We start from the raw sequence: 25,305 nt of genomic DNA on the forward strand, positions 1-25,305 counted from the left end.
AAACCCTACGTATCCTGACGGCAACTTCGCCTGATGAACAGCAACTTCGCCTGACGAACTTAAACTTTCTGCAGATCTGAAAATCGGATTTTAACGACGTTTTTGACGGTTTAAAGGCTTCAACACACTGGTAGGAGGCTAGAATGAGCAAAAACACCAAAAACTCGTCCCGTGAATAGTCGAAACGGGACAAATCTACACCCGCGTGAATATCCCGAACCACACAATCGAGCAAAAGCTCTGATACCAATTGTAGGTTCCCTGGACGGATCACACGAGATATCCCGATATACACAGGTGCGGAATCCCTGTGTAGATCGTTACGGACGTAGAATACAAGCTCACAAACACACGAATACGATACGAACAAACTCACGTTATATTAATAACTCAAACCGTGATACTTACAGACTCTCGACCTCACGTCACTTGACTCACTGAATTACACGTAAATTCACCAACAAAACCAACTACCGTAACCTATATAAATACACGACAACTTCGCCTCAGGCGAAGTTGTCCATAACTTCGCTCGTTCAACAAGTTCGCCTAGGCGAACTTGTCAACAACTTCGCTTGGTTAACAAGTTCGCCTAAGCGAACTTGTCAACAACTTCGCTTTAAACAAACAAATACATAAACAATATTACAGACTCGATTACAGACATTAGACATATGAACTACTGACATCTATGCACCAACAGCTAGCTTGAGCGGGACACATGGCAGAAGAATAAGAGGCTAGCATCTGAAGACTCAATATGTTTTTTTATGATATTGATGTTTAATTTGAAAGGCAAGATGTTTGTTTAAGACAAGTTTAAGAAATATTACTTAATGTTTAATGAAAGTTTTATATTTCGCGAAAGTTTTAACTAACTCTGATATGTAGAACTATGTTGATGAGTAAATCCAATTTCCAAAGTGAGGCCCGGGATCGGGGCCTTACATAACAAACTTATATTTTGCATTTTATTTAATTGAAACAAGAGCGTCTTTAACGACTTCCATTAACAACTTCCTGTTAGTTATTGATCTTTTTGAAGCGATTAGGCTTTTTTTCAAAAGCCAATTGTTTTGTGTCTCCGACCTTGAGTAGTTCCTCTTGGAAAATTCTTTGCAATGTATTTTGTTGTTAAAATTTCTGCAGCTTCTTCTAGAATATAGTTTGCTTTAATGTTTCTTGATATTCTACTAACTTTGTGATATTAACAGGTCTTCAGTAGCTAACAAGTCTTTTATTGGAACTGAAGGTTTTCTGACAAAAAGGTTTCTTAGAATAGGAGGAGGAGTTTTTTTCTTCATCTTCCTTTTATGACAAAAAGGTTTCTTAAAATAACTTCCTTCTTTTGTATCTTTTTAAACCACATATATCTCCTTTTGTATAAGTTTAGATACATCACACCATTAAAAGTTTTAGAAATAAATGTTGGTTTTTATGGAGCATCCGTGGTTTGTGGAACGACTACTGATTCATTAGTAGTTTTGGAAACTATTGGTCTTGTTTGTGGAACATAAGTTGTTTTAGCAACTCGTCTTGTACTTTGAACATCTGTTATTGCAGGCACCAGTCTTGTTTGTTGTTCATCAGTTGTTTCAGCGGTTGGTATTATTGCTTCTTCTTCTTCTTCCCCTTCCTCTTCCTCTTCAGTAGCAACACTTTCTTCATTTACTCTATCTGATTTCGTTGTTTTAGATCTCTTAGCTGCTCTCTTTTTTCGTTCTTGATGAAGGACCTAGTTCATCAGGTTTCTCTATTAGGTCTCTTACTAGAGCCTTCATTTTTTGCTTCTATTTCATCTTTTAGCATCTTTTTTATATGAGCCTTTTCCTTAGCAGCCTTATTCTCAGACTCATATGATTTTTTCTCTGTTTCTTTCTTTGCAGGATCCATGAAATCCCCTCCCCCTCTTTTTTGGTATTCTCAGTCTTTTGAGAGAACCATGGAGCTTGTGGAGCAATGGCATGAAAGAGTTTCAAGTTGGTTTCTCTAATCCAACATATGCTTTCTCAACTCATTTGCTAAGTTGTAATGAGCGTACTTGATTATGGTGGTATTAGTTCTTTGATTATTGTGGTATCAGTTCTGAGTCTTGTATCAAGCATCAAATAGTGCCGCCTGATATCAGGCTCAAGGGATTTGGAAACAAGGTATCTTAGATCATGGAAGAAATAAACACGTTGGGCCTACCGTGGATGAAGAATTGATCCAAAGTCCGGGACTCTACAATAGGAGCAATGGAGTGGCGTCATTTTGTGAACTATGATATCCTTGGTTATCTTTGTGTAATTTGTTTTTGTTGGTATTTGTGCCTTATGTGTCATTTCCATTTTGGTGCTACATACTTTGGGCTATTAGCATCTTGTTGGTTTTAATACCTCATTCCGTTAAAAAGAATAAAAATAATTTGTTAATATTCTTTTACATTTTTTCCCTTAGACAAAGATTCTCAAAAATCAAAATGGTCATGTATACGCTCAAAGATCTCTAACAAAGATCTCTAAAGTGAAAACCAGAATTATAAATTCAAAATCCACATATAATGAGCAACTAAATAAAATTGTCACTTATAATTTTGTGAGCCTTCACTCACTTTTGTTTCACTTCTTTCTTTTTATTCACTTGATAATTAAATTTGATTCTTGATTGTATTTCTTAATTCTTAAATTTTTATTACTATAACTAATTTTCCTCTCTCTATATCTTCAACTAAACAATACGATTGTTTTATGTTCTTTTTTCAGTTTCTAATTCTTTATTACAAACTACATACTTTTTATTTATTTATTTATTGTTCATTCCGCACATGGGCGAAGTATACTTATGCCCAGGGTGGCAACCCCCCCCCCCCCTTTTTTTGGTGCACTAGTGTAAATTTACCCATTTTCGTTAAAAAATTTTACATGCAGTGTAAATTTAGCCGTTTTCGATCGAAAATTTGAGCCCGGCCCCCCTCGTTTGTGAAATTTTTAATACATTTTGAGTCCAGCCCTGCGGTATATTCGTCTGAGCTTCGCCACTGATTCCGCACAACATAAGGGTTTTTAGCCAACTTATGTAATAAAATTAATATCATAAACAATGAGGATCATAGCAATTGTCAACATTCAGAGACAATAATTGTTGCAAGAAAATTATTTAGACATCAGTTCAAGATACACGTCTCGATATGATCATGAGAATACCAACGTTCCTAGCGATACAGAGGCAAGTGGAACGAGAAGATTGTCATCAAACTTGGTGCTAATCGGGTGAGACTCAACGATTGCACTCACAAGAGACACGACCAAGAAACCAACCACCATTTTGAAACTTTTATCAACAAAGCTGAACATCGAAAAATAATACATGTACCTACACATATAACCAAAATTCACATCATAACCAATATCAAACTATTCATCTAGTATGAACATATCAATAAATCGGTAAAGGCACAAACCGAAAGGTTGGCAAAATGATTACCCGACAGACGCGATGAAACCAGTAGTGGCCATGGCAATGGACCCAGCAAACGATTTATCTTTATTATAAGGGATCTTCTTTTTCCAAACCGCCTCCCGATAATGTCAGCAATACCTGGATAAGGGGGAAAACGCGTTTAAAGGGGAACATAACCTATTCCATGTTGAAAAGAGAAACATTTACTGGTTTTGCTTTCTTAAATCCAATGTAACCAGATGACATAGATGACATATATAAGTACAAAAAAAATTAATATTCATGAAACTTGAAAACTACATAAAAAATAAACATTATTTGCCTTTTAAAAAAACAAGCAGAAAAAAAGAAGGGGGGGGGGACAAAGAATTAATAGATGTAGAGGTTTAACCCAAAGAAAATACTTAAATTTCTTTCTAGATCAGCTGGTTAGTTTGTGTTGTTGCTACCTAGAGGACCAGAGTTTGAACCTTGCTGTATGCAAGATTTCATTTTTCACCCAAGCCACCCATGCTACAAAGATTGTCCTCTAAGCCAGGTTCATACGGTTCGCCAGTTCCTGATTCAACCCAACTCGTTTAGGAACCGCCCGGTTCAACCGTAAACGGTTCAAACATGGTAAACCAGACTGGTGACCAAGCCGGTCCCCTGTTCGATCTGCCGGTACAGGTTTCAAAACATTGCTTAAATCACTAAACACGTGTTCAAACGAATATTTCTTGGTCAAGGTAGTTTTGTGGACAATGGATCTTCCCTTTAAAAACCTAAAGAATAGGCTGGTTTTAATTTGCGAGCATGTTACCTGATGCAGTTGTTGCGCTAGTGAAAAGTGAAAATGCATCGTTATTGGTGAAGTGTTTCCATGCTGTGCTGAAATTGCGCCTATTTTGCATAACGTGGTCAAACGCGAGATACGCTGTGAGCACACATTAGGGGTTTTTTTCCCTTATTTAAACTGGGTTGAAGCTGTAAAAAATAGTGATGCTACTAACATTCGATTTTCAAAATCGAATAATCGGTCTTTCTAAATAAGATAAGGTGTTTCAGCGATAGCGAGTTAACAACTGGAAATTGAATACGTGATAACGAGTTTATGTGATAAGGAGTTATTCAATATCGAAAAAATTAATAATCCGTGTATATATATATATATATACACACACATGTTTCAGAATTTTAGTATTTTTATAATACAGAGCACATCGCCCACCACGCATAGCGTATGGGATTGTTGAACCACATGCATCGGAGAGCATCACGCAATTTAAAACCAAGAGTAAGTCGAATTGGGTAGAGTGGTTAAAAAAATTCACTGCTTAGTATGTAACTTTGTTTTTCTTCCTGGTTAGGATTTTCTAACCGGGAAGGTGTTTCTTTTAATTCAATTGGCATTAAAAAAAACCAAGATGAATACAGTAAGAGAGATACTATTGGAAACAGTGATTACCGTCACCAGCACAAAGATTGCAAATTCCAGCAATGGCAATGGGAGAGGTTCTCCAGTAGATTACACAGCACAAAGTGATTGTAATAGCATAGTACATAGGACCTTTAATAAGCTCCCTGGTGTACGGAAACAACATTAATCAGTCAAACAAGATTTTTTGGTTTATTTACTAAAAGAAAAGTGTCTCAATTGTCATTATGAAAAAAACAGACACCTGTAGTCTCCAAATCTGCTCATAGACTTGACGGTAGCCTCGTCTTTGACAATTCCAAGTCCTATGAGAAGTACTTTGATTATGTTTACTCCAGGAACCAGAGCTGCAAGCGCTGCTCCTTGAATGCTGGAACTACAACAAAGCTAACATGAGTGAAATTAGGGGTGTTCACGGTTCGATTTCAAACCGTTTCTAAACTGGTCATTGGTTTGGTTTCATGGTTGTTTTTTTTACTTAACTTTTGGTCGATGGTTTCTATATTTTCCAACCGAAGAAAACAGTTCGGTATACAGTTTATACCGAAAAACAACCAAATAAATCCGGACCGAACGAATTATTATATTAGAATTTTGATATATATATGACATAATTAAAATTAATATTAAAATTGTTTTAACTCTAGTTAAATTAAATTAAATCGAAAGTGGACTGTGTCCATTTTCACATTCTTAAATATCAACACATCCAACCATCTTCCATGTGTTTTCTAAATTTCAAGTTTTTAAACAATTAAATATCATATGGTCATATTATGATATCTTTATCTTTGTAAACTGTTGTATAATTTTCTTTTTGAAATTACTTATGTACCTAGGTGCTAAGTTTGGTTAACAATGTTAAAGCCCAAACCGTGATATCAAACCATTACTAACGGTTTATTTTGGTTCGGTTTAAAAGTTCTACCGCTTGGTTTTGCTTTACAAAAATAAAATACAGTTGCTAATGGTTTGACCAATGTTTTAAAAACCGGTACGTACCGGCCGGTTGAACTGGTTATACCGGATTTTTGTAAGGCAACCCGGTATTTTTCGGCAGTTTGCTAGAACATCGTGCCGCTGGTTTTTCTAAAAATACCGGTTTTAAAACGGCAAACTGTTTTAAACCAAGAGATTTTTGATATTTTTTGCGGCCCATATTTTTGAAAAATGACTTTTAACATAGCAGATAAAACTGAAACGAGCAAACACTAGTAAACGATGATTCGTTAATCAACCAATTTTGTATCCTGCAAATCCAAGGTTGGTTTCTTAACATCTTTTATAATGGATTAATTTCGTATATAAAGTACAAAACTTTCTATTTGACTCGATCAATGTTCATGTGTGATGCTTATTAATGTACATTTGGTTATTTATATGAAATTACAAGGTTAAATATTCAACCCGGTTAAACCTCCCCGTACATCCCGGTTTAACCGGTTGTACCATTTTTGAACCAAATCCAGTACGAGTAAAAAAAACGGTTTTTAAAACAATGGGTTTGACCTAAAAACAGCAAAAAGGGGACCGTGAACACCCTAAGTGAAATACCTAAAGTGCCCTTCCCTTTATTTTTTCAACTTAATGTAATTAATACCTGAAGAGAGGCCAGCATAACATAAATCCTAGTCCAAATGTTATATGCAAAAGTTTCCTGTTTAGCTTCTGAAAACAAATTAAAATAAAATCAGACATTTGTTAAGAAATAAATCTAGGGATGGCAGCGCCACCCGATCCCGAGGGAAAACCTGAAACCCGACATAACTGAGACAGGTTTATTAGTTTTGAAATTTTTTCGTGGGTTTGGGATTTGTATTATACCCGATAGCATACCCATTTACCTTTACCTAATTATATATCCGATGTACCCGAAATAATTTTTTTTCTTTTCTATATATTTATTTTGGAGAAATTCTTATTTGTCAAAACTTGTTTATAGCTATTATTTGGAACATTTTATGATTATCATTGTTTGGAACCGATTAGTTATATTTTGGGGGTGTTTGAGATTCCTTGTTTAAGATAAAAAGGCCTTTTTATGATAAGTTAAAAAGGTCTTATGGCTTTTTAGTAAGGAGTTTCCAAAAATGTGTTTGGATTAATATAAAACAATAAGTTGATTTTTTAAAAGTGTTTGGTTTAACTAATTGATTTAAATGACCAAAAGGGACATAATTTAGCAATGGGGAAATGGAACTTGAAAGGGTGTAACAGGTATTCCAATCCTATAAGGACACTAACTTATTGAAAACTCTTGTTTTGGCTTTGTTGATAAGGAGAAATGAGAAAGGCCTTATGCGTTTCTAAACATTTTGTTAAAACAAAAAGAACTTATTTAACCATCATAAGTTATAAGGAGAGGAAAATAAGGAATCCCAAACACACCCTTTGTCAAAATCAGATCGATTTTGGGATGTGTATGCCTAACAAAACCCAAAACCCCACCCATTGCCATTTATACACAGGAATGCATTTTTCAAACAAGCCCAAAATTGACCGAGCAATATTCAAAATAAACCTGCTCAAAAACCCCTCTGCTTGCTGTTTCTTCAAAAAAACGAAGCAACAAGACAGCATAACAGGTGGACAATGCCAAAGCGCAAAGATCTCCGACCAAGGGAGTTCCTGGAAACAACATTGGTCCAGCTCCACCACCCATGTTTCTCAGTTGGGTCTTAAATTAATGTTGTTTGGAACCTGCTTTCAAATATATACTTATTTTTTTGTGATGCCTAACTAATATTATATTTTTATTATGTTGTAGTCAAAATTAGCGAACACCTAGATAAATAAATTTCTCTTTTCTTTCTAAAAATATATTTATGCTTATGTTTTGTTGTCATTGGCTTGGACTGATTCAAGTTATGTTAAGTTTAGTTTTCAATTAATAGAAAGTATTCTCATCCCATCCCCTATAATTATGTGTAGGGAGTTTGCAAATTATAAGGTATGGTTGTGAGTGATTGTGAGTGTAAATTATAGGGTGGAGAGAGAAATGTAGTGATTTTTTGTAAATTTGGGGAAACATTTGAGGAACATTGTTTTAGCCCTGCTTGCGGTGCGCACATATGATATATATATGTGTGAACCCTCGGGTGGGCAAAAGTGAAATTGCACTAATTTTGACGCTATTTTACTAATCTCGTGAAAATAACGTTAAAAGTGACGGACGGTTAATCAGGCATCATGTAGTGGCGTTGATAGCTGAAAGATAAGGGTACATGCACCGATCAGCCGGTGTCCCGATGATTGAGTGCTATGTGCCTTATGTCCAAGGCTTGATGCAAAACTACTATCGAGCCGGGGGTCTCACCGGAAGCAGCCTCTCTATCCCTATGGGGTAGAGGTAAGGCTGCCTACATCTTACCCTCCTCAGACCCTACCATAGCTTTGCTATTGGTGGGATATACTGAGTACGATGATGATGATGATTTGAGGAACATTGTTTGCCCCTATTTATTTTTTAATATTTGTTGGATTGGTTGTGAGTAAAGGAGAGATAAAACTGTAGTGATAAAGGTATAAAAAATATTATTTAATTGAACAAGAGAGAGAAATATAGTGTTTTTTAATGTAATTATAGAGATTTGGATAGGGAGTGGGATGAGAATGCTCTAAAGAACAAATAAGCCGCACCGTGGCGTGGCAATGTGACATGATGTCGGTTGGTACCAGTTATTTAGTTTTGTTACATGAATATTTAGGGTGTTTCAACAATAAGCATTTATCAGGGAAATTAAAATCTCATCATTTGTTCATTCAACAAAATTTTGATGAAAAGGAATAACTTGCACACAAATTTCATCAAGAAGTTCATATTGCCATGAATAGGGAATTGGAATTTGGCCATAAATCAAGATAATAAAAGGAAATGATACCATATTTACCAAATTTTATAGATATCGATTATGCTTTTTGTTAGCTATACCGATTCGTAGTCGTCTTTCATTTGTTTTAATTCGAACGTCTGGTTCAACTTTTCTTGTTGTTTGTTGGATGCTCGAAGGTCAGCTCCAATTACGGTGGCATTTGTTTCCAAACGACAGACCAACTCGTTTATTTCAACGGGCTCCGTATTGAACCGTGTTGACGACGAACCTTTCCCCTTATTTTTCCTCGATCTCCCGCGTGGTCGAGGCAACTCCTCTACCTCATCGTCGTCGGGTATATTAAAATCTTCGGCTAAATTAACCGTGTCGTCCAGGAAGAAGCTACGAGCATTGGAGGGTGTGTTTGGTGTGCTCGGATTTGTCGACGACGATGTCTTCGACCTTTTTGATTGTCGGGATGAGCCGGCTCGTCGGGCGACGGGAACGGTTGGTGCCCCGGCCCATTTCGTGCAACCGCGTAGTTTTTTCCAACAATTCAAATACTTGAACGGTTTCCCGGGCCGCTCAAAAGTTTGGCCCTGAGCTCGGAGGTCGCTCAAGGCTTGAGTTATAATGTCGCTTTCGTTATGCCCGCTACGCCAGCCGGGCCCCTGCAACCGATTAAATATGCCGGCAAATTTTTGACAATCGGCGTTAAGCCCCTTCCAGTGGGCTTGAACCGCTTCTTTTCCCCGGTAGTCTTCGGGTTTATTGGTTATCTCGAGCCAAGCTTCAAATACTTTCTTCCAAAACACCCTGGTGGCTTGAAAGTTAGCTACAAATTAAAATTATTTGTCACAATTAGTATACATTTTAATAAACTATAAATACATAATTAATAAATACTTAATATTAAAAAACTTACCGACTTTGGGATCCTCCAAAATGACGATCCAAGCTCTTGCAAGGGCCACCTCCTCCTCCTCGCTCCAATGCTTGTATGGATCATGTTGCGCCATCGACTCCCCCGGTTGTTTTTTTTTTTGTGTTTACGGGTCAGCTTTTTGCTTGAACCGGAGGCCCGTGACGTTTGCGTATCTGGTACCGTCACCGGATCCGACTCCGGTGGTGTAGAACCGAACGCCGGCATTGTGTTTTGGAGGCTGAGATAGTTGGCGTACATGTTTAGGTTCGGGTCGGAAAATTGATATGGATAGCTCGGTTGTTCAGGTTCATCAGGTTCCATTGTAAGTTAGGTTGGCTCGATTGCGAACCATACATTTGACTGAAACCAGGGAATTGTTAGTTCGGTTGGTTCGGTTGGCTCGATTGCGAACCATACGCTTGACCGAAACCAGGGAGTTGGTAGTTCGGTTGGTTCGGGTTGTTTTTAGGATTCATTTTGTTTATTTTTTGTAAGAATTTGGGTATAAAATGGAGAAGAAGGGTGTATGTTTATATAATATATATATATTGTTTAAATTTTTATTTTTATTTTTAAATTTGACCGTTGTCAAACGGTCATTTGATTATAATATTATTATTTATCTTCTCCATCGGCGACAAGATAACCCCGCCCCCGCCCCTTTTCGCCCAATTATCGTCGGGGGTGGGGGGGTGTTCTAGCCCTTTATCGCCCTATTTCGCCCCAATCCGGCGCCCATTACACATGACCTTAGTGGGTTACCTATAAATTTTCAGGATTCGAAAATTTTCATCGATTGTCTTTTATTAATGTTCGGGTTTTTCTGTCTAGCTTGGGTCGAGTCACATAATAAAAATAGCAAAAATCTAATTAGAATGCCAAAAAAGTTAATGTTATAGGCTTAACATGCTAATATGCCAAAAAAGTTTAACACTTAAGTTATATCGTATTTAGTTTGTCATATTTGACCTTCTAATCAAACTTTTTTTGAAAAGGCGGTATTTTATAAAAATAAACAAAAACAGTCCTAGCAAGTAGCTAGAACAAAAAAACATAAAACATTACAAATACAATAGAGGGTTCTTAAGCCACTCGATCATAGAAATATTACATTTACGATTTCTGCTACTATACCATAAGAACGAGAAATTTAAAATTTCATCAAATATCGTTTCTTTGTTATGCCGATTCTTCTCAAATACCAAGTCATTTCTGAATCTCCAAATAATCAACCAAGTGACAAATATAATCATCCCGATCATATCTTTCTTATGAGTTTGGACTCTTAAAGTGTCCCACCAAGACATCAGCTCAATCGGAGCCAAAGAGGAAGACAACGGTAGGCCAAGCCAAGAAGCAACAAGACCCCAAATCCGATTAGCCACCGAGCACATACCGAAAACATGGTTAATAGACTCCTCATGATCATTACAGATAGGACATAAAGAACTCGGAATGTCTATACCCTTACTCACCAGATTGACTCTCATAGGAAGTCTCTTAAGTAACACCCTCCAAGCACAAATATTAACTTTTCTAGGAAGAAATTTGAACCATATTGTCTTTCGAGCCCACGAAGGAAGAATAAATTCATCTATAACCTTTCTTACACCCTTAACCGTGAAGTCTGCCATATCCCCAAAACTCCAAATCCATCTATCTTGAGAATCCGTTAAACTTACATGTCCTAACTCCACCATCAAATTATCAAATTGTTCACTTTCTCTCCCCCCTCTAATCTCTCTTCTCCAATTCCAAGAACCACCGTCTGCCCTTTGATTAACAAAACATTCTCATCAGACTCAATCTCCCTCCTTATCCTCAAATTAAAATTATATGAACAGATATAGATTTGTTCTTTTTACTCTTACATTAGAATCTTTATCTTTCTTCCTCATTTTTAAAAGTTTATGGAAACTTAATGTAGATTAATATATATTTGTTTTTTTATTGATTTTGGGGTAACCAGGAAAGGAACGAGTAGCAATATGTTTGTGATCTTGGATCCAAACACTTGTAGAAAAACTTTGCTTGTATTTGATTATTCTCATGCATTGGATAGAAATTCTGAAAATCAATACTAATTAGCTTATTTATAAAATATCTTAAATATATATAAACAAAACTTCTCTATATTTCCTTAAGTTATCAGATTGCTTTATTTGTAAATGAAGGTTTTTCATGTATTTGACCCGAATTCACGAGTATGGGTCTCACAAAACCTATATAGCCCTTAAATGGGTTATAATATCTCACTAAATTAATAATTAATCTTACAAAATATTTCATATGAAAATACTATAAAATAGGGATATACTAAAATTTAGTATCCGATTTTTTTAAAGATATTATTTATAATTAAGAAACAACTTTTTAGTAAAAAAATAAGCGGGTCATACGTCTCACCAAACCCAAATAGCTTTTAAACCGGGTTATAATATCTCATTTATTTGTGAAACATTTTCATTATCAAATCCAAAGCATATTATTAACTTCCTTACAATAAACAAAATTAAAATCCTAAAAAATATATAAATATTAAAAATAATAATGTAAAACAACCATGTAATACGAGAGATAAAATCTAGTATATTATATATATATAGATATATAGATATATAGATTGATAAAGGATACAATACAATAATCTCTTATCGTACATTACGTACGTGACACCCTTAACCCTAGATTTCAAAAAACACGCGGTGGCAAAGTTGTAAATTATTTCAAATCGTTTCCATCCTAATTAACCGTTGCATCGAATTCAACCATCGTCACCGACGTCATTTGCAGACATACACTTCAATTTATTTAAATTGAAATAAGCCATTTGCAGAAACCCAGTTGCAAACTTTCCATATATATTTGTTCATATGATGGAACCGATGATCAAATTGACGATCGATTGATAATTATTTGATGATTACGAGATTATATGAAGTGAATTCAGTGTTCAATTTCATGTTACAGGTGTTTAATTTTATATATGAACTTCTGATCGTTTAAAGGTGTTAGTTTAAAGGTCTGAACGTATAAGTTAAACATTTATTTTTATTTTTTTTGCTTTTTTTGCCTGAACGTTTAAACTTTTAACCTTAAACGTTTAAAGGTTTAACATTTGAATGTTTAAGGGTAGGAATCTTTTTTGTTAGTTTAGAAGTTCAGAACTTCTAAACTTTTTGAACACCCATTACTTTTAATTTTTGAACGTATTAGTTGAACATTTAAAGATGTTCATTTTTGGTCTGAACGTTTAAATTTTCATTTTGGTCAGAATGTTTAAAGGTCTTCAGTTTTGTTCAGAATGTTTAAACGTAATATATTGAACCATAATCAGAGCTCGATTGAGTGCATTATTTCTGCAATTTCATAATCGACTGATGAATCTAAATACCTCTACACATCAATTCGATTGATTAAATCATCATTTTGATCAATTTTGAAGATTTCTTGATATTCAACGACGTTCGAGTTTGATTTGGTTTTTGACTTTAGAGATTTCATACTTTAAGCTGTGATTAGAGTTTAGAAATTGGATAAGATAGAGCGATGAGTTCCGAATTTGGATCAGAGTCGATTTGTAATCGATGAATTTGATCGCGAACTACTGTTGGGTTATTTACGAAACTGTCACCGCGTGTTTTTAATTTAACGCTCTGGAATTTCGCGTACGTAATGTACGATAAGCCATTATTGTACGTTAACCCACCCTAATGTGTGTGTGTCTATGTGTCTATACGTGTGTGTGTATATAGGGTTTGGATCAGATACAAATGAAATTAAAATGCTAAACGTGAGAATCAAGTAGAGTAATTATATATACAAGTAGAGTAATTATGTAATTACTCTATGATATAGTTACATAATTACTCTACTTGTATATATAATTACTCTACTTGATTATCACGTTTAGCACGTTAATTTCATTTGTACGTTAACCTTTCCTTATATATATATATATATGTATATATATATATGTATATATATATATATGTATATATATATATATGTATATATATATGGGGTGAGGATCATGAAAGAACTTTTTGAAATTGAGAACTTTGAGAACCATTTCGATTCACATGTTTAAAGTTCAGGAGTTTTAGAAAAGCAGTGGTATTTTTGTAAATATGAAAAATTTGGAGTGGAAATTATAGAAGATTCAATTCCATCTAACAAACCTGCAAACAACTATTTTGGTTTATAACGAAGATTCAATTCCAATTCCATCTAGATACAAAATGAACGAACAAAAAACAACCACAAGTCTCCATAGCACCTTTGAGTTAGGTGATACGAACGAACCATCGCATCCCCACCATGTTTTCCGTCACACTACCAGTCTCCCGTCGCACCACCTTCGTTGAGTTAGGGTTATCTTCTCCGTCGCACCTTTTTGTTGCAGGTTAGTCTCGTCTCCAGTCATTGGTTATGAAATTGAAATTAAGATGTTGTGGTTGTTAATTGTTGATTTTGATTATTATGATTACATAATTTAAGTTTTTTAGGGGTTTCATTGACTAGTTAGTCTCGTTTTCAATCATTTTTTTTTGCTAATTTAGGGTTAATTATGACTCAGATTGCATAATTTAAGTTTGAGTAAGATTTTAGAAAATATGTTGATTTGAAAAATGTTGAACAAACAGGTTTTTAAACTTGAATAATGGTTAGTTCAGTGAATTGTGTACGCATATGATGTGGTTGTGCATACATATATGCATTTTTTATAAAAATGTTTTAATAGGCAGTTAGCTATTGAAACTTGTGTAATAATTAATTGTTAGGCGAACTATACACATACGTGTAAATACGTGCTTAACCACGTGTAATAGTTAGTGTAGTTAGTTGTTGGGTAAAACTGTACACATATGTAGATATATGATGTGACCTTTTATACATACATGCATAATATAATTGTTTTTATATAGTTAACAATAGTAATAAGTTTTTTTTTTGTTATAGGTACATTTTATGATTTGACTGTATATACATACAAGGATACATGATATCTATACGTATATGTATAATAATAATAAGAATATACATATATGTATAGAAATATTATGCATCAAATAGATGTTCATTAAAAAAATGTTCTTAATAGCTAACAATACTAATGAGTTTTTGTTTATTAAATCAGGTGCACACACAAACAAAAAATGGCTCCACGTAAGGATTTAAACATGTTGTTAATTATATGTTAATGGTTATTATCTACCTTTATAAAGTTTTTAAAATCTATTTATATAGATAAAAAGAATACAAGATGTAACATCCTACTTTCGATAAGAAATAATAAAATAAATTTTGTTATTTTATTGTGTTTCGTTTATCGGTTTAGATAAATAAATAATCATGGGTGGGCTTGGACTTTAGAAGATGGAATAAGAGCTGAAATGGGCCTTAAGGGAGTATAAATACCCGTTAATCCCTAATCCTTTCCATTTTATCCATATCTACACCATAGCCTACACCTTGAAAAACACACACAAACACCATTCTTTATCCCGAGCCAAGATCCGAAGTTGAGAACCCGAGCGTGATAGTGTTAGAGCGTTGTGACGAACCAAGCAAACATCAAGACAAGACCATGTTCGTAAACCGACTCGTTTAAGGTACGTTTATATCGAGAACTTGCTAGTTTAGGTCCGGATTTCGTCTAGAAATTATAGATATGTTTGAGTATGTAAAAAACGAATCCAACACAACAAATCCTACTGCAATTCGTTAACATTAGATAGGTTAATTGAACGAGTATTGAGCCATACCTATATATACATAAATCGCACCCTTTAAAACGTAATATTTTGATGTATGGATCGTTAGGTTTTATTGGCGCTGCTAATACGAGTTGATTGGTACCAAATTCGTGTTATTTCGTTGAGATTTGAGGTTCAATTGCAGAATCCGTTGCTGTTGAGTGTTTTGTGTTCTTAATGATTTTTTACTTTGACCTCTAAGTCAAAGTTTGGATAAGACTGAGCCCATTCGTTATGATAAAATAACGAATCAGATGATTCGTTACTCACCCAATTCGTTATGATTACGATAACGAACTAGGTCATTCGTTACTCACTAATTCGTTATGATTAAGATAACGAATCAAGTCACATCAAGATAACGAATTAGGCTAACGAACTAGGATAGCGAATCAGATCATGTAAGATAACGAATCAGGTGATTCGTTACTCACCAATTCGCTAAGTTAAGGTAACGAATCATGCCATGTTTTGATAACGAATTAGGCCACGAATCGGGCTATGTTTAGATAACGAATTAGGCTTAATTCGCTATAGCGAACAAGTGGGCGAATTAAATAATAATTTAAAAATCCTAATGAAAATGTGTTAAGACAGTTAATGAAAATAAAATTTTTCCAAGCTGACCTGGCAGCTTAACCCCAGCCCGGGGCTTTGCCCCTTGGACCCCGCTAGGGGCTGCCGCCCCTAGAACCCCGCTGCCAGGGGCGCTGCCCCCTGACCTCCGTTCGTTGAGGGTTATAACTATACTAGAAACGCGATATGAGTAGTGATAGTTAATTGATACGGTAATTGTTATACAGTTAGTCGCGCACAGCTAAGGAAAAGAATAACAATTAACGGTGAACGTAACCGAGTTCAAGTGAGTTTCTAGTCCTATTTCCTTGTTATGTTTCCGGGGGTGTGTGCATACTCGATGTGATACTTAATACACTTACCTTAAATGGTAAGTGTATGACATGTATTATTTATATGTTAATTATGTATATCTTGAATGTGAACGAAAGCTTGTCGATACGTGAACGCTCTTCGGATATTGCACATATTGACAAGGGAGGTATGTTTGTAATAGATGAATATGTATGATAGATATATGTACAACATATGAATATGTATGAATGAGTAAAGAATGTATAACATGTAGCAGTTAGCAGTTATGAAAGGTAATTAAAAACTGTTTGTGTATGTTGAATGAATAACATGTAGCAGTTATGAAAGGTAATTAAAAACTGTATGTACGTATATGTATAACGATGTAGTGTTTGGTAATTTGTAGGCTATCTATGTCATAATATGTGTATATGAAGTAATATTTCTGTTAGTACATATGTGTATAATATGTAATGTTATGTAGGTGTAGATATTGTTTAATGAGTAACAATTATAAAAGGCAACTAAAAACTTATACGTAAGTGTATAATGATGAAGTGTTTGGAAATTATAGCTTTTCTTTGTCATACATACGTGTATAATGATGAATTGTTCGGAGTTAAACATATACTAATGAAGTGTTTGAAATTGTACATATGTGTCTGTCCTACATATGTGTATAATGATGTTGCTTTTTTTTAAATGCCTTTATTTTTTGCATTTCACAGGAAGATATATTTGTGAAATATTTGAAAGAAGTATATCATTCAAAGTGAATAGATGTTGAAAAATAGATGTTGAAAAGCTTGTACCCGAAACAATGAATGTTGATTTGGCTGCACTTGGAAATTTTTTCGATGGTAGAATTTTCACCATAATATATATGGAAACATGGATGGGGAAAACAAATGGCTACTGGGCGGATTTGAAGAATATTAAATTAAAGCTTGAAACTCTTACGAAATAATGGCGACTGCTGCTGTGTTATCAGAATCAAACAAATAACGGACATAACGGAAGCAAACAAGTTGGCTAGTCAAAATAAGAAATAGATGTCCGTTATTTAATTTTCATTGTGGAATCGATATTCGAACCACATGTTTAGATTCTGTAGTACAAAAACATACTAATGTTATTTGCAACATTTATGTTTTAGCGAATTTTTTTTAAATATTTGTTTGATTTTGCCAGTGTGTGAAAAATTTCAAGTGTGGCGTAATGTACATTTATGTATAACTAGTTTTACCTGGCGCGTTGCGCCGGACAAGTTAGTTAAACTCAGACGGTGGTAAAACTCAAGTGTTGTCAGCCCCAAGTGTAACACCCCGACCAAGGGCGGATTATACATCGGGGCGCCACATATTGTTTCATTACTCGTGACACTATTGGGTGTCAATATTTAATAAATACATTCATTCGCGCACGCGCAAAGTAAACACAAGATAACATAAAGCAACATAATTCAATATATTATAAGGCAAAATATTCGAACAACAATAACTTGTCTTGATACATTTTAATCTAGGTCCAAAATAATGAAAACTTCCTACGTGTCCACAAGCTCCAAAACAGCTACTGCAAACCTGAACATGTGTTAAAATAAACGTCAAACACTTGCGTGTTGGTGAGAAATCAAGTTTAATACAATACATAGATAACCATAAATCTGCGCGCAACATGTGTATGTCTGGTTTTCAACAAGGGTGTAATCTGATCGGGATCAACTCTAAGATTCATAGACTGCCAGTGCTCACAATTGAGCTCACAAACAAGACAAACTGTGCATGTGCAAACAAAAGAGAAAATCATAAACGATAGTTCTCCCGTGTTCATCTAATGGTACCATGAGAACTGCGGAATAGACCGACAAGACGGTTAATGATCCACACATACAAATAAACAGCCAAGTCTACGTCCTCAACACATGGGATACTGCGCGACTAAAGTTCATAAACAGTTTAAGACTCTAAGTTTGTATGAACACATGAACATCCCAAAACATTAAAAGCAAAAAGGGATTAGGTACGAGATTACTCACTTGATAATCGGTGTGAAGAAAGACAAAGCAAGAACCAAACTCTTAGCAAGCAAAGTTAACCTATATTTAAAGATTATTGTTTTAATGATTGGTTTTAAGTCTTGATTATAAGTTAGCATAATTAATAAGTAAATTATTATATATAATATATACATTACCGGAAAAGCAGGGCAGAACAGGGAGGAAGACGGAGGCAGAGAGGGAGGCGGCAGAGAGAGCAAGGAGCAAGAGAGAACAGGAGAGATTAAGTGTTTTGTGTGTGTAGTGTTAGGAAAATATCATTATTATTTATAGAGAAACCCTAGGGAACACAATCCCTAGAAAAAGGGAAAAAATCTCCAAAAAGCAAAAGATTCCAAAAGCAAAAGATATGGCAGCAGGGAAAAAGAGAAAAAGGCTGACAGGGAACAGTAAAAAGGCATGGGAGGGTCAGATAAAGGTACTGGTCAAGCATGGAAAAGCAGATCTCCAAAGATAATGTCAGTCACTTTTTCTGCCAACCAATGGGGTTGGTGCGCATGCTGCGCCGAAAGTAACTTTTCAGACATAAAACAGATTAGGTCAACAGCACAAAAGATAAGACAACACAAAAGCAAACGGCTAGATTAAACAGAAGAAAACTCAAAGGGTTCAGCGCGAGAAAGCTCGAGCGCGAAGGCAGACATAGAAGGTCAAGAGAGCGCGAGCGCGAAGGCAGACGGAACCAACCTTAACGCGTCGCGGAAAGAACTACATTTCTAAGCGCGCCGCGGGAAGAATCACATTTCTTAGCGCGCCGCGGGAGGAACTAAAATTCCTAGCGCGCCGCGGGAAGAACTATAATTCTTCGCGCGTCGAGGGATGAACTACGATTCTTAGCGCGCTGCGAGAAGAACTACAAATCCTTAGCGCGTCGCGGGAAGAACTACCGTTCTTAGCGCGCTGCGAGAAGAATTACAATTCTTAGCGCGCTGCGAGAAGAGTTCGTCTCGCGTATCGCTGAAACAGGTGGTCTTCACGCAGGATTCCTTGTAAGGGGTCTGGCGCGTGGAGCTGCGCAGACAACCTTAGGCGGGAAGAAACAAAGGACAAGCAAAGAGTTAGAAGAGGGAAACAAGGCGTAAGGGCGGGACGGCGACAAGAGGGAAAAGAAGGCGGAAAGAGAGAAGGAGAGGGACGGGACGGCGGAAAGAAAGAGAGAGAAAGAGGCGGGAAGGAAAATATATATATTATTATTAAAAGTAAAATATAAGTATAAATATATATTAAATCATAAAAGAAAGAGATCGGATCGGAGAAACGGGTACCTGGGTCGGGTCGGATCGGGTCAGATGTCACTGTCTCCCCTACTTTAAGAAATTTCGTCCCGAAATTTATCTCGAAGTAGGTTGCGCAGAGAACAGGTGCGGGTACTTGATCTTCATTTGATCTTCCCTTTCCCATGTAAACTCGGCTCCGCGCTTGGACTCCCAGCGAACTTTCACGATAGGGATACGACTGCGCTTGGTTTGCTTTACCTCGCGATCCATAATCTCAACAGGCTTCTCAACGAAATGCATAGATTCATCAACTTGAACTTCATCAAGTGGAATGTGAAGGTTCTCGTCAGCTAAACACTTCTTGAGATTGGATACATGGAACGTTGGATGCACATTACTGAGCGCGGGCGGCAGGTCAAGTCTGTAGGCAACTTTTCCTACACGCGCGAGAATCTTGAATGGACCAACATAACGAGGAGCAAGCTTACCTTTCTTCCCAAAGCGGACAACACCCTTCCAGGGCGACACTTTGAGGAGAACAAGATCACCAACTTGAAATTCGAGAGGCTTTCGCCTGCGATCTGCGTAACTCTTCTGTCGGCTTCTGGCAGTCAGCAGATGATCACGGATCTTGGCGATTTTATCGGTTGTCTCTTGAACAAGTTCGGGTCCTGTGATTTGAGTTTCACCCACTTCGCTCCAACAAATCGGGGAGCGGCACTTACGACCGTAAAGTGCTTCAAATGGGGCCATACCGATACTGGAATGATAGCTGTTATTATAAGAGAACTCAATCAAAGGCAGGTGTGAATCCCAATTACCTCCAAAATCAAGAACACAAGATCGGAGCATATCCTCAAGAGTTTGAATAGTTCGCTCAGACTGACCGTCAGTCTGAGGATGATATGCCGTACTCATGTCCAAGCGAGTTCCAAGCGCAGATTGGAGAGATTTCCAAAAGCGAGATATAAAACGGCCATCGCGATCGGATATGATGCTCAAAGGAGTACCATGGCGGCAGACAATTTCCTTGACATAAAGCTGCGCGAGTTGCTCAACACGGTAGTTTTCACGAATGGGCAGAAAGTGAGCAGACTTAGTCAAACGATCCACTATTACCCAAATGCTATCATGTTTGCTTGCTGTCAAAGGTAACTTGGTAATAAAGTCCATCGCTACACATTCCCATTTCCACGTTAGAATTTCTGGTTGTTCGAGCAAACCAGATGGGCGTTGGTGTTCAGCTTTTACCTTAGAACAAGTCAGGCATTTAGCTACGAACATAGCAATATCCTTTTTCATACCGGGCCACCAATAAGTAATGCGCAAATCCTTGTACATCTTATCAGCGCCAGGATGAATAGAATACCGAGATTTGTGCGCTTCACTCAGGATATCAGCGCGAAGATTCTTATCAAAGGGAATCCAGATGCGATTGAGATAGCAGAGAATTCCACTCAGATTAGGGACAAAATGCGCTTCCGCGCCACACGCTAACTCGACGCGAAGGTTACCATTACTGATGGATGCGCGCTGCGCGTCACGAATACGCGATTCAAGGTTGCTTTGAATCGGCGCGAAGTGAAGCTGGGTGCGCGGCAAGATACAGTTAAGTTGGCAGGGTTTTCGGCTGAGCGCGTCGGCTACCACATTAGCCTTACCAGGATGATACCGGATCTCACAATCGTAATCGCTGATGAGTTCGTTCCATCGGCGTTGCCTCATGTTGAGTTCCTTTTGATCAAAGATATGCTGAAGGCTTTTATGGTCAGTGTAGAGGATACACTTGGTACCATAAAGGTAGTGTCTCCAGATCTTCAAGGCAAAAACAACTGCACCTAGTTCGAGGTCGTGAGTTGTATAATTCTTTTCGTGAACCTTGAGTTGCCTTGATGCGTAAGCGATAACCTTGCCTCGTTGCATAAGAACACAACCGAGACCTTGGTTGGAGGCATCGCAATACACGACAAAATCATCATTACCCTCAGGTAGCGCAAGAACAGGAGCTTCACACAACAAACGCTTGAGCGATAGAAAGGCTTCTTCTTGCTTCGAGCCCCAAATATACGGTTTACCTTTGTGCGTTAGAGCTGTTAAAGGCAATGCGATCTTTGAGAAGTTCGAAATGAAGCGCCGGTAATAACCAGCTAAGCCCAGAAAGGAACGGATTTCGGTAGGAGTGGATGGCGTAATCCAGTTCTTGATTGCTTCAATTTTGGATGGGTCGACATGAATACCCATCTTGTTTACAACATGACCAAGAAACTGTACTTCATCAGACCAGAATTCACACTTGGAAAGCTTAGCATAGAGCTGCTCGGTTCGAAGCTTTTGCAACACCAACCGAAGATGTTGCTCATGCTCGGCCTTGGTCTTAGAATACACCAGAACATCATCGATAAACACGATCACGAATTTATCCAAGAAAGGCCTACACACCCGATTCATTAGATCCATGAAAACGGCGGGTGCATTGGTCAAACCGAAGGACATGACCAAGAATTCAAAATGGCCATAACGAGTTCGAAAAGCAGTCTTCGGAACATCTTCATCGCGAATGCGCAACTGGTGATAGCCAGAGCGGAGATCAATCTTCGAGAAACAAGAGGCACCTTGGAGTTGATCAAAGAGGTCGTCAATACGCGGTAAGGGATACCGGTTTTTAATGGTGAGTTTGTTCAACTCGCGGTAATCAATACACATGCGAAACGATCCATCTTTCTTTTTAACGAACAACACCGGAGCACCCCAGGGCGAAGAGCTAGGGCGAATGAATCCTTTAGCAGTCAACTCTTGAAGTTGGCTTGCCAATTCTTGCATCTCAGCGGGCGCAAGACGGTAAGGAGATTTAGCTACGGGGGAAGCACCAGGGACAAGATCAATACGGAACTCGACTTCACGAGCGGGAGGGATACCAGGAAGATCATCAGGAAAAACTTCAGAGAAATCACGCACAACAGGGATATCGCGAAGCTTCTTTTCTTCAGCAGGTTTAACCACATGAGCTAAGAATGCAATACACCTTTTTCGCATGAGTCTTCGGGCTTCGGCGCAAGACATAAGTTTAAGACCGCGGGAGGGTTTCTCGCCGTAGATATGAAGATCACCATTTTCTCGAGGTATGCGAATCATCTTCTTGGCGCAAATAACTTCGGCGCGATTATGCGTAAGCCAGTCCATACCAATAATAACATCAAAGCTTCCAAGAGGCATAGGGATGAGGTCGATCAGAAAATCGTTTTCGTTAAGGTTAAGCGTGCAATCTTTAATCACAGAGTTAATTAAAATAGTTTCACCGTTAGCCAATTCAACTGAAAAATCTTCTTTTAAGTTATCGCGCGGTCGCGCAAGCTTCTGCTCAAACGCGCGAGAAATAAAACTTCGATCGGCGCCAGTATCAAAAAGTACAGAAGCATAAAATCTGTTAAGCAAAAATGTACCATTAACTACGTCATTATTCGCTTGCGCTTGGTGCGCGGTTATGTTAAAAGCTCGTCCGCGTGTCACTTGGTTCGAAATCTGGTTCACCGGATTCGCTTGTGTGATTTGCACTTGTAGTCTCGGGCACGCGTTCCGGAAATGACTGGGACCACCACAGTTATAGCACGACCTGGGTCGTGGGTTTTGGTAGGTTGGTTGTGGGTTCTGCGGGTAGACTGGTGGCGTTGGCGCAATTGGTTTGGCGGGAAGGACTCTACAGTTTTCTGTAAGGTGACCAGCGCTGCCACATCGGTTACAAAGTCGACATGGGACTTGAGGTGGGTGGTGAAGTCTACAGGTTGGGCAAAAGGGATGGTTTCCTGTGTAAGGTTTCTTAGTTGGCGGGGCAGGGAGTGCTGGATTGGTTAGGGCATAGTTGTGGACTACAGGAGGTGTTGGGTAGGCTGACAGAGGGTTAGGCGCGTAAACTGGAGGTTGGTAGGCGGGTTGCTGGACTATGGGCGGGTTGGTAAGCGCGTAAGCTTGTCTGCGCCTACGTTTCTGGTTATGGTTTGAGGGTTCAGGTTTGGTTTCTGCGGGTTCATGGACAGTTTTGGTGGGTTTGGTCTTCTCAGTTCCCCGCAGGAACAGGGTTCCTGCTCTGACATGGTTGTCGCTGAGCACAGCGGCCAACTCGATGGCGTCAGAGAGGGTAACTGGGTTTCTGGCCCATACAGAATCTTGAATTTCCATGAGGAGACCCCCAAGGAATTTCTCTATGGCTCGGCGGGAAGGGGTAACAAGGTGAGGGACCAGCAAACTTAGTTCATGGAAGCGCGTCGCGTACTCGCGCGCTTCACCGCTGTATTGCTTCAAGTTCCAGAATTCTTCCTCCAGGCGCTTAACTTCGTTGGGAGGGCAGAATTCTCGCGTCAGAATTTCCTTAAATTCCTCCCAGAGCATGCTGGAAGCAGCTTCTGCGCCACGCGCATGAGCTACTCCATTCCACCATGTAAGCGCTCTAGATTCCAGGACACTGGAAGCATATAGGGTTCGTCTGTCTGAGGGGCATTGGGTGTGGAGGAAAGTGTTTTCTATTTTCTCAAGCCACTGGAGCATCACGGTGGCTCCTTCAAGACCTGTGAACTTTGGAGGGTTACCCGCGTTAAAGGACTTAATGTTGTAACCAGAGGTGTTGGTATTGTTTTGGCTCAAAGCTTGGGCTATTGCGGCGGCCATTTCCTGGGAACGTTGCTGCGAGCGTCTGCGCGCGGCTTCTTTCTTCTTGAGATGGCGACGAGATAGCGGAGGCATTCTATAAAAATTTTAATTTTAGTTAATATCTTGATTTTAGCGCAAAGTTTTAATCTTATAAAGCTTGGTTTCGCGGAGTCAGTTACTGTCAAAAGTTAAAGTAAAATAAATGACCCTAAATGCAGACTTAATAAAGGTAACAAATTCGAATCAAGAATCGACAATTCATGTATCACCATGACTTTCCGAATTCCCAATTTAAAATATACGAGCAAACGAGTATTGGAGATTGACGATTCATGTATCACCATGACTTTTCAATCTTCAATATAAAATACACAAGAAAATGAGTATTGGAGGTTGACAATTCATGTATCACCATGACTTTTCAAGTCTCCAACCTCAGAACATAATCGTAAATGGAAATTGAAAATCAACTATTCATGTATCACCATGACTTTTCGGATTTTCAAACCCAACAAACGAATATGTAAGAAAAATCAATAAAAATCGAAATTCAACAAAAATCGAAATATCACGAAATAAAACATAAAATCATATACTGCGCAAGCGCGAGCATGTTCATAAATAACGAGTAATTAACAATAAGCGCGCAAACATGAGATTTCTCTCATGCGCGAGAAGGGACTCTTAGGTATTCTAGGCCGTTACGTCTAACCACCTATCCTAAAGTCAACGAGCTCTGATACCAATCTGTAATACCCCGACCAAGGGCGGATTATACATCGGGGCGCCACATATTGTTTCATTACTCGTGACACTATTGGGTGTCAATATTTAATAAATACATTCATTCGCGCACGCGCAAAGTAAACACAAGATAACATAAAGCAACATAATTCAATATATTATAAGGCAAAATATTCGAACAACAATAACTTGTCTTGATACATTTTAATCTAGGTCCAAAATAATGAAAACTTCCTACGTGTCCACAAGCTCCAAAACAGCTACTGCAAACCTGAACATGTGTTAAAATAAACGTCAAACACTTGCGTGTTGGTGAGAAATCAAGTTTAATACAATACATAGATAACCATAAATCTGCGCGCAACATGTGTATGTCTGGTTTTCAACAAGGGTGTAATCTGATCGGGATCAACTCTAAGA

General features: G+C 37.8%; 1 pseudogene across 1 annotated transcript; it reads right to left on the reverse strand.

The window, feature by feature from the left end:
• Positions 1 to 3,041: 3,041 nt before the first annotated feature.
• On the reverse strand, positions 3,042 to 7,590 carry LOC143567036 (putative phytol kinase 3, chloroplastic; annotated as a pseudogene). The gene is made up of 6 exons (XR_013141333.1): positions 7,380 to 7,590; positions 6,459 to 6,526; positions 5,103 to 5,234; positions 4,889 to 5,004; positions 3,466 to 3,579; positions 3,042 to 3,354 (listed from the first exon to the last, which is right to left on the reverse strand). The product of XR_013141333.1 is annotated as a putative phytol kinase 3, chloroplastic (transcript).
• Between the last annotated feature and the right edge of the window lie 17,715 nt (positions 7,591 to 25,305).

This window comes from Bidens hawaiensis, unplaced genomic scaffold (genome assembly GCF_021521415.1).
Source record: "Bidens hawaiensis isolate Kalapana, Puna unplaced genomic scaffold, B.hawaiensis_p1.1 tig00023203_1, whole genome shotgun sequence".
NCBI lineage: Eukaryota > Viridiplantae > Streptophyta > Magnoliopsida > Asterales > Asteraceae > Bidens > Bidens hawaiensis.